At 43.2% G+C, this 11390-nt stretch overlaps 1 protein-coding gene across 9 annotated transcripts in view; it reads right to left on the bottom strand.

Annotated features, from left to right (window-relative positions):
- The window catches only part of PPARA (peroxisome proliferator activated receptor alpha), a 65599-nt gene that overhangs the window by 31393 nt on the left and 22816 nt on the right, over positions 1–11390 (bottom strand). For 2 of the 9 annotated variants that reach the window (XM_075602735.1, XM_075602736.1), the window contains exons 2-3: positions 2117–2223; positions 1402–1528 (exon numbers count right to left, since the gene is read on the bottom strand). The exons of 1 other annotated variant lie outside the window; for it this stretch is intronic. The gene's annotated coding sequence lies outside the window, so the exon portion shown is untranslated. Of the gene's footprint in view, positions 1–1401; positions 1529–2116; positions 2618–11390 lie in introns of those variants that run through there. 6 more of the 9 variants (XM_075602729.1, XM_075602730.1, XM_075602733.1 and 3 more) reach the window with 4 other exon arrangements.

Genomic DNA, 11390 nt, shown 5'->3' on the forward strand with positions numbered 1-11390 from the left:
TAGACAGCTAACCTCATTATTCATAGCCTCGCCAGCAATTTCATGTGGGTTCCAAAAACGAACATTTCCACTTCCCACGGGTTCTAAAAATGAACATTTCCACTTCCTAAGGGTTCTAAAAATGAACATTTCCACTTCCTAAGGGTTCTAAAAATGAACATTTCCACTTCCTAAGGGTTCTAAAAATGAACATTTCCACTTCCCATGGGTTCTAAAAACGAACATTTCCACTTCCCAAGGGTTCTAAAAATGAACATTTCCACTTCCTAAGGGTTCTAAAAATGAACATTTCCACTTCCTAAGGGTTCTAAAAATGAACATTTCCACTTCCCAAGGGTTCTAAAAACGAACATTTCCACTTCCCAAGGGTTCTAAAAACGAACATTTCCACTTCCCAAGGGTTCTAAAAACTAACATTTCCACTTCCTACGGGTTCTAAAAACGAACATTTCCACTTCCTAAGGGTTCTAAAAATGAACATTTCCACTTCACAAGGTTCCTAAAAACGAACATTTCCACTTCCTATGGGTTTTAAAAACAAACATTTCCACTTCCTAAGGGTTCTAAAAACGAACATTTCCACTTCCTACGGGTTCTAAAAATGAACATTTCCACTTCCTAAGGGTTCTAAAAACGAAAATTTCCACTTCCTACGGGTTCTAAAAATGAACATTTCCACTTCCTAAGGGTTCCAAAAACGAACATTTCCACTTCCCACGGGTTCTAAAAATGAACATTTCCACTTCCTAAGGGTTCTAAAAATGAACATTTCCACTTCCTAAGGGTTCTAAAAATGAACATTTCCACTTCCCAAGGGTTCTAAAAACGAACATTTCCACTTCCCAAGGGTTCTAAAAACGAACATTTCCACTTCCCAAGGGTTCTAAAAATGAACATTTCCACTTCCTAAGGGTTCTAAAATGAACATTTCCACTTCCCAAGGGTTCTAAAAACGAACATTTCCCCTTCCCAAGGGTTCTAAAAACGAACATTTCCACTTCCTAAGGGTTCTAAAAATGAACATTTCCACTTCCCAAGGTTCCTAAAAACGAACATTTCCACTTCCTATGGGTTTTAAAAACAAACATTTCCACTTCCTAAGGGTTCTAAAAACAAACATTTCCACTTCCTACGGGTTCTAAAAATGAACATTTCCACTTCCTAAGGGTTCTAAAAACGAACATTTCCACTTCCTACGGTTGCTAAAAATGAACATTTCCACTTCCTAAGGGTTCTAAAAACGAACATTTCCACTTCCTAAAGGTTCTAAAAATGAACAATTCCACAGAACCGAGGTGGCCCGCTATACCAATAAGTGGGATGGTCAAACTCCGGGAGAGTCCCCAGATAATGTTTAAATAAAAGATATGACTGAGGGAAATGGGGGATAGCGGGTTTCACCTTACTGCCAAGTTTACGGCGAAGTAGCTTTAGGTCTTCCCTGGTGGGTTTCTGGTACACATTGCACTCCTTTAGTTGTCCTCTCCTGTGACTTTGTCTTCTGCTGCGTCCTCCCAAAAGTGGTGATCTGGACACAGTACAATGCTGGACTTCAATCTCTACAATAATCTGTACGAAGTCCTGGCCACCTTCTTCCTTGCACCATCTACACCCCATTGCAGGTCTGTCCCTCCCCCCTCAGGTACTAGTCACTCTCTGTGATTTACTGGATGTTACCCGAGCACGTTGTTGAATGATCAAGTTTTCAACTATGTTACAAAACAATAAAATGATTGGAGTAGAAATCCAGGGTATCATTTATTTTTTGCCTTATCTGAACCGGGGGATTCCCCAAGAGTTTATTGGTGATCCCCAAAATGTATGATGTTGCAGCTCTTTATTTTTTGGATACTGGTGGCCCTGATTATAATCCACTGCAATAGTTGTAGTTTTTTTTTGTGTCAAGACCAGCACATACCCTTTCCCCCCCCCCCCAAAAAAAATAATAAGATCCCAAGCCTCCGACCAGCTCCCACTTCAAGGACAATAAAAAGCAATGAAGTAAAGATAGAGCCGCTGGAATGGCTGCTTTAAATTGCAGTTGGTTTTTATGGTTTCATGCAACTTGAAGCAGAGAAAAGCAAAGTGCAATGATAATGAATCCTTAGTAACTTACCATTCTGTACCCTGCTGGCCATCGACAAACCCGGCTCGGTGTCATTGAAATCCCATTTCCTTGTTTGACACGAGACTGCGCGTGTTGGAGTTTTGTCCGCAAATATTCTGCTGCAGAGAAGGAGAAGGAAAATGTCCACAAAATAGCGGAAGAGATAGTAAAATGTAACCCGACTCACGCAGTGACACCAGAGGACGTGGGGAGAAGCTCAGCCGGGCTGTGTGTAACTCTGCAGGGAACTGGCTCTCACACCTACAGGTCAGTGCACAGCCCGGAGTAAAATATGCACTGGTTGATAAGGAGTGGGAATCGGGCTGCTGATAAGGAGTGGGAATCGGGCTGCTGATAAGGAGTGGGAATCAGGCTGCTGAATGATGGGCCCTGGTTTATTCTCACTCAGACTGATTAGTGGTGGCTAATAGCTTAATCATTACAGTTCACCATGCAATGATTAACCAGCTCACATGTACCAGAAGAACCGCTTGGAATTCATCTGCCCTGTTAAATAAGCATAAAATACCAACATATTTGTCTGCACTCTTTTACTAAATGATTATATATGAACACCCACACACATATATACATATATATATATATATACACACACACACACACACACACACACACACACACACACACACACACTCTCTCTCTCTCAAAATAGATGCTGGGTGCACACAAACATATGAATACAAGTTAAAGTATACGTATCATGAGTCCAGGTACTTGCAGACGGACAGAGAACACCAGCCGGCCGAAAGATATAGAAAAGAACAAATCTGCAGCACTCACGAATAGAAAAAATATATAATTTAATTTAAAATCACCAGGCAGTCAGACAAAACTCCAGAGCGACATACGTTTCAGACCCCTTGGTCTTTTCTCAAGCTCTGTGAAACGTACGTCGCTCTGGAGTTTTGTCTGATGATTGTGGATTAAATTACATTTTATTCTATTTGTGAGTGCTGCAGATTTGTTCTTTAATATATAACACACACACACACACACACACACACACACACACACACAATCCCAGCAAGCTCAAACGCCCACACCCACCTAATCTTGACTATATGTAATGTCACATAGAGTGCCACTGGACTGTGGCAGGTGAATATAACAAACACAGGGGGTGCCCAGTGCTACATCCAAATGACAAAACATACATGGCAATAAATACAAGAAATAATGCTTCAGTACTAATAATAATGCTAATACTAATAATAATAAAATATGTTTTTTTTAGATATTTTGGCAAAAGCATCATAAGCTTGCACACCAAATCGTCAGGGTAAACCATAATAAGTGCAAGTCCTCCCCCAGAGCTCACGTTACCTCCCCCTTTTTAATAGTGGATCTTCTCATTTTGCTGCAGGTAAGGAATCTATTATGGTTCTTCCCCCTCATACAGAGGTATAGGGAACAGAATGTAGTGTAGGACTTGCACTTAGTATGGTTTACCTTGACGATTTGGTGTGCAAGCTTATGATGCTTTGGCCAAAATATCTAACTAAAAAAACATTTTATTATTATTAGTATTAGCATTATTATTAGTACTGAAGCATTATTTCTTGTAATTATTACCATGTATGTTTTGTCACCTGGATGTAGCACTGGGCACCCCCTGTAATTTGTTACACATACACACACACACACACACACACACACACACACACACACACACACACACACACACACACACACACACACACACACACACACACACACACACACTATGTATACATATAGACAAACACACACACACAATATGTATACATATATATACACACACACACACACACACACTATTTATAATGTGCCAACACAGTTCGCAGTTACAGTTTAAATTGGCAGTTTGTATAACTACCCACTACTGCTTTATATTGCAGCATGTTACTCTCCAGTCGGGTAGATGGCTACCATTTCGCCCCGATCAAGCAATGCATTTGAAAGCATCTGGATTTATGTACGAGAGAAAAAGACAATCTTATGTGTTGCCTTTACATGCCTTTCACCAGATTCCTCCCCATAACATGCATAAACTTTAATGTCCTCTAATGCTATATTAAATCGCTCAGATGCTGACTGTGGGCCTTGTAAAGATCCTTACACTAATCCAGGCTGTATTTATTCCCAACGCAAAACAGATGTTTAGAATTTGCTTTCAAAGAGGTACCTGCTTCTCTCCTGCAGTTTGAGGCTGATAAAACAGCTACTAACCATGTAGCAACAAACGATGCTGTCACCACTTATTTAATTCACAATACATGTGCTTAACCCATATAGGATCCTAACTACCAAAGTCACCCTGCTGCAAAACCAGAGCACAGCATGGCAACCAGGGGTAATAAAGAATAGTGTTGTACTGGATACAATAGGATTCTTTGCTTTGATACTTCAGTAGTCCCCTTTGAGGTTTATACGCTGGTGTGCATGGTGCATTCACCAAATGCTAAATTAAACACATCCCTGCCTTTTATTCACATTGACATTTGTTATTTTTGTTGCGTTTTCAGGGGGGAAGGGGTACAAACAGCAACAAAAAGGTGTAGGGTGGGCTTAAACATAACATGAAGACAGAATTAGGTTACGATTTACACAGTATATCGTAAGATACAGTTTGTACAGGGGTATTGAGCATTTTTTTAAAGGAGCAATCCAAGCAATATCCAATATGGGTGTTTTTTTTAATTTTTTATAAATCAGTTCTGTAGTATTAGATAATACTGACTTTATTTTAAAATGCAGCTCTTAATGCAATTTTTAATGAGTTTTAATACACTGAGAATTCTTTGATTTCTATAGCTGGCTTTAGCCACCTCCCCAGCAGTGCAAGACCTTTGTAACACTTTCCTGTTTGGGATCATTTGTTGCCAATATTACCAGCAGTTTGAGCTGCAAACTGTAACAATAGATAATGTTACCTGAGTAATATGAGAATACATTGTAGCTGCTGAGTTAGGCCCGTTCTATAGCGCCTGCGCGGCATTAATAGTTGGCTGACGTTAGTCAGCCTTCTATAATGGCGCCGCGTGCGTGCACGGCAAGGAGAGTGGAACCGGCCGACAGGGGGGGGAAGATGAAAAAAAGAAAGAATTTGCGCCGCTACCCGCCGCTGAAAATGTAAGTATATGTGTGTGTGTGTGTGTGTGTGTGTATACAATGTTATAAAAAAAAATGATTAAAGGATTTATTTGAACACACACACACACACACACACACACACACACACACACACACACACACACACACAAAAAACGTGTGCTGCACGTGCACGTGCCTTTGCACAGGCGGCCGCACACACTATCGGGGGGGGCGCAAACTTTTTTTCCCTGCGCCCCCTGTTGTATGTCCTCCTCTCCGCGCGCCCCCCTGCCTACCTTGATTCCCGGCGCCTGGACGTCACGTTGCCATAGCAATGTGATGTCACATGACCCCGCAGCGTCATTTGACGCCACGTTGCCATGGCGACGCATCTCCAGATGCTGCCTGAATCAAGGCAAGTAGGTTTACAGAGGCCCTGCAGCTGCCCCGGCACTTCATTTAAGTGCCTTCGGGAAGCGCGCGGGGCCCCTGTAAACCCCGCGCCCCCTGTCGGTAATCTCGCGCCCCCCCCGGGAGTCGCGCCCCGCTGCACTATATAACAGCCCTTACACTGACTGATGGAAACTGAAAGGCAGCCGTTTACTGAACTCTGGGAAGCGGGATTTTGCTGATCAATCAGGGAGTACTGTACCAAATTGATCAGCAGCTTAGGTATGCTGCATATATTAAATGCTGCATATATTAAAACAAAAAAGCTTTTTTTTAAGATGATTTGATTGCCTCGAAGGCATAGGGGTCCTGTCTGATCCTTTACTACAACAGGTTTTGGTCCATAAGTTTGATCTATACAATGCGGCTTTCTGCTGAACACATACTATGTACTTGGATGAATCCTTTAGGGTCTTGAATCCAGCAAGGAACCAGGCTTAGGCCTGGGACATAGTGCCCCAAACAGTGCGGAGGCGCGCTGAGGCTCAGGGAAAGCGGTGCTTTCCCTGGCCTTACACAGCGCGCCGTCAGGGGGCGGGACGGGGGCGGGCCAGTGACGTCACGGAGCTGGTTCGCCCTGATTGGGCGAACCGCTCACGTGACCGGCCCTGCGCTCCGGCAAGCAAGAAAATCTCAAGACTCCGTCAGACACACGCTTCCCCAAGCGTGCGCGAGCCCCTGCTAAAGCCGCTCTCATTGCGGCTGCAGGGGCTCAGTGCCGAGCAGCAGCGCGGCTCAGCGCATAAGCGCTGACCATGCCCGAGGCCTTGGAGTTAGTAGATTTCGATTGCGAGTGAGCGCATCCCTGGCTGTTTACGCCGCTCACAGTGACTGCTTCTTTTGATGTTAGCACTCTAGATAGAGCAGCTCAAAAAGGAGTGCAATCTTGCTTTATATATGTATTGTGATTATAAGGAAAAGTACTCAGCACGCAGGGCCCAATGCATTATACAGACATCTGGCTAAATAACAGTGTGTACAATCAGCACATCCTCTCCCCCCGTCGGGCTCCTGTTTTGTGGATACACACGTACAGAAAGTGTCCTGGCAATGCCAACGTTTAGGCGTTAATTAGTGTAAGACAATACCATGAACGTTTGCTATTTGAAGGATAACCCACTTAAATATGTACTGCATAGTGTGCGTCACTGTATAGTGTGCGTCACTGTATAGTGTGAGTCACTGTATTTCTCTATGGCATGGGAGGCCAACTCCAGTCCTCGAGGGCCATCAACAGGCCAGGCATTTGGGATATCTCTGCTTCAGCACAGGTGGCTCAGTCATTTTTGACCGAGCCATTGATTGAGCCACCTGTGCTGAAGCAGGGATATCCTTAAAACCTGACTTGTTAAAACAAATCTACCCCCTGATCTACGCTGGAGAGGCTGTGGACAAAAGGGGGACATGGCCCATATTTGGTGGTCATGTCCAGAAATTCAGAAATATTGTCTCACTATACAATCTCTAATAAAAGAGGTAACTGGCCTCACAATACCCATCGATCCACTGACCTACCTGCTGGCCTGGCCAATAGAGGAAATTGACCGCCCAGTTAGGAAATTAATCTCCTTCATTCTTACAGCGGCGAGATGTGCGGTAGCGTCCTCCTGGGAGAAGGTGTTACCCCCCTCCAAACAGAACGTTAAAAAAAAGAATAAACGAGGTAATGCTTATGGAGAGGCTAACTGCTTTTCTTAAACGATCGACAGAAGGTTTCTACAAAGTTTGGGAGCCTTGGCTGACCCACTAACTACGATCAAAACCCACCTAAACTGCGATAGTCGCACAAAAAACTACCTACGAATCTCGGTGGACGAGCCCCGGCGGCTGGGGGGAGGGGGGGTTGGACCTTTCCTTCTTCCCTCCCCCTATCCCCTTCCCCCCCCCCACCCCCTCTCTTTTTCCAACCTCTTTTGTATTAGGCTGTAATTGTATTTCTATGTATGTAAACTGAAAATGCCTAATAAAAACGTTTGGAAAAGAAAAAAAAACCTGACTTGTTGGTGGCCCTTGAGGACTGGAGTTGGTGACTCCTGGTCTAAACATATATAGGTTCTCTTGAAGTCCCCTATGGCAGTGAAGTGGTTACAGTAGGTAACATTACATGAAGTACATTAAAGCAGCAGTTAGCGCTGTTTGCTCATATTTTTGAAGGCTTGCTGACCCCTGGTCACCCAATCTCTGGAGACCCCTCCCTGATTCGTGGTTGAAGAGCAGGTTTTTCCACCGGGCAAGAATACTTACCAGTGGACACCAAATGACCTCAAGCTTAGGGCTTTCTCAGACAGCAGAAAGGTGTAACGTCCTCAGGAGATGATGTTTGTATTGTATTGTATTGTATGTCTTTATTTATATAGCACCATTAATGTACATAGCACTTCACAGTAGTAATACATGTGGTAATCAAATAAATAACAGATAATATAAATAACAGGTCATGGGAATAAGTGCTTCAGACATAAAAGTAACATTAAGGAAGAGGAGTCCCTGCCCCGAGGAGCTTACAGTCTAATTGGTAAATGTTTGCGACTTTCTATGTGTGACCCCACTGCTAGAAAACCGCACAAACAAAAAAAAGGAGTTAGCACTGGCACAGGGCTCTCCGGATCCGGAATGGGATATTTGGTTGTTGCCATCTCTCCATGACCAAGTCAACGCCAGTGTTTGGCACCAAAGGACCCTTTGCCACCGGCTGATTTGCCAATAAAGTAAATTAACTTAAGGGGTTTTAGCGGTTAGGGTAGGGGGTTAAGGTTTTTAGGATAGCGGATTAGGGTAAGGGGTTAAGGTTTTTAGGACAGGGGATTAGGGTAAGGGGTTAAGGTTTTTAGGATAGGGGATTAGGGTAAGGGGTTAAGGTTTTTAGGACAGGGGATTAGGGTAAGGGGTTAAGGTTTTTAGGGTAGGGGATTAGGCTACAGGGTTAAGGTTTTTAGGATAGGGGATTAGGGTAAGTGGTTAGGTTTTCAGGATAGGGGATTGGGGTAACAGGTTAAGGTTTTTAGGGTAGAGGGTAAGGGGTTAAGCTTTTGCGGGTTGGGGGTAGTGTTAGTATTAGGGGTTAAGATTAGGGATTTTTAGGGTAAAGGGTAAGGTTGGCAAAACGGCTGGCGGTGTCATGTTCCTACGGTGGTGAGTGGCAGCTAAACGCCGGCAGTGGCAAAAAATGACCTAATCCGCTCTGGATCAGTGTCCAAAGACCCAGTTATTTATTTATATGGGGTGGGGGGAAGAGATTGCTGCTTGAAATGTGCGTCCTCATAAGAAATGTAAGTGTGCTCACGAGAAAGCAGAGAAGGCGATAGCCGTAAGCAAATGATTGAGCATTGATGCAGTGTGTGCAGCAGACCTCACTTGCACTACTGTTTGTTCTATATGGCATCTTCTGCTGTTTGTACCTGTCCGTAATGACCATGTCCTTGTGCTCTGAGGTCATCTAAACTTGGAAGGCCAATGGCAAAGCAGACACGTACTGTATGTGCATGTTATCCTAGGGAAGTCACTTTTCCTGCTATGCAGGACAGGTAGCTCAGCAGCAGATTAGAGGTAGTTTAGTATAGTTTATGTTAAATGTTGTTTTTAGACTTTGAAGCTGCAGGCAACTTTCTGTGTTAACGGTTGGACATCTATTTATGTTACAAAAGTAGGCCATGCCTTTTTTGAACCACTTAATGACACGGATCTGTGCTGATACTATACACCTCATACATAAAGCTTGGCCCCTTGTAGACGCACTCACCAGAACGCCCTCCTACTGTCTCTGTATGTTCCTCCTGCTTACGACTTAGATTGTAAGCTCTTCGGGGCAGGGACTCCTTTTCCTAAATGTCACTTTAATGTCTGAAGCGCTTCTTCCCATTATGTGTTATTTGTATTATTTGTTATTTATATGATTATGCCACGTGTATTACTGCTGTGAAGCACTGTGTACATTAATGGCACTATATATAAATAAAGATATACATACGTATGACAATAGTCTCTGGAAGTCTATCCTGGAAATAAAGGAGCGGAGGGAATCAAGGTGTGTATGAAAGAGATACAAAAAATAGACCATACTACTGTCAACGACTATGTGAACAAACAATGAAGTCCTCCAAGGGTGCTAGCACATTTGAGTGGATATATAAAGGGGTGTCACAATTCGTGGCAATGGGTGCTGTGATGTGGGCTACCCCAGAAGAAAGACCATATCTATTGAATGACAACCAGTAGAATACATTTGAAAAAGATAGCCAGTGTTAAGTGTTCAGCTGCTGCAAAACTGGCAGGCGGACACACGAGGCCCGTTCTATAGCGCCTGCGCTTGCTGCGCCGTGCGCGGCATTTATAGTTGGCTGACGTTAGTCAGCCTTTCTATAATGGCACCGACAGGGGGAAGGGGAAGATGAAAAAAAGAAAGCATTTGCGCCGCTACCGCCGCTGAAAATGTAAGTATGTGTGTGTGTGTGTGTGTATGTGTATGTGTGTGTGTGTGTGTGTGTGTGTGTGTGTATGTGTGTGTGTGTGTGTGTATGTGTATGTGTGTGTGTGTGTGTGTGTGTGTGTGTATGTGTATGTGTATGTGTGTGTGTGTGTATGTGTGTGTGTGTGTGTGTGTGTGTGTGTGTGTGTGTGTGTGTGTGTATGTGTATGTGTATGTGTGTGTGTATGTGTGTGTGTGTATGTACAATGTTATTAAAAAAATTATTAAAGGATTTATTTGAAAACACACAGACACACAGACACACAGACACACAGACACACAGACACACAGACACACAGACACACAGACACACAGACACACAGACACACAGACACACAGACACACAGACACACAGACACACACAAAACATGTCCGGCACGTGCACACGCCATCGCACAGGCACGCGCGTGCGCACGGCCGCACACACTATAACAGTCCTTATGTGCGGCCCACAGATAATTCACATTACAGGACCGATTTTACGGAAACACTTATTGTCAATAAAAATCGCTCCTCCCTCCCCTGGCACGGACCCGTATGCGACCAAAAGAGTCTGCAAACAAAACATGGCAGTGCATTATGTTAAAGGGTTAATTCGTTACTGCTCTACCTGGGTGAGGGGGGGGGGGGATGGTAACACCCTGAGGGTAAAAGTAAACGTAAAGGCTTTACAAAGGAGCAATCCACGCAATATCCCACGTGTGTTTAAAAAAAAAAAAAAAAACATGAGTTCTGTAGTATTATATAATACTTACTACCTTTTTTATTTTTAAATTCAACTCTTAATGACATTTTTAATGAGTTTTAATATACTGAGCATCCTTTGATTTCTATAGCGGGCTTTAATCCACCTCCCCAGCAGTGCATCATCTTTACAACACTTTCCTGTTTGGGATAATGTGTTGCCAATATTCCCAGCAATTTGAGCTGCAAACTGTAACAATAGATATTACTTTAGTAATATAAGAAATTCATTGTAGCTGCTGAGTTACACTGACTGAAGGACTGATTGAAACTGAAAGGCGGCCATTTAGTGAACCCAGGAAAGCCGGATCTTATCACGGGACAACCAATCGATCAGCAGCTTAGAATTAGTTTTCAATAAAGGTAATCAAAGGCTGTGTATATAAAAAACAAGATATTTATATATATATATTTTTTTTAAAGCTGTTTGGATTGCCTCTTTAAAGAACTTATTTCGAACTAAACAATGATTTGCCTCTGACAACAAAAAATCGAAAAGCATTCCAGAGTTACGTGGCGGTCTGTGCTGGA

The sequence above is a fragment of the Ascaphus truei genome, chromosome 5 (genome assembly GCF_040206685.1).
Source record: "Ascaphus truei isolate aAscTru1 chromosome 5, aAscTru1.hap1, whole genome shotgun sequence".
Classification (NCBI taxonomy): Eukaryota; Metazoa; Chordata; class Amphibia; order Anura; family Ascaphidae; genus Ascaphus; species Ascaphus truei.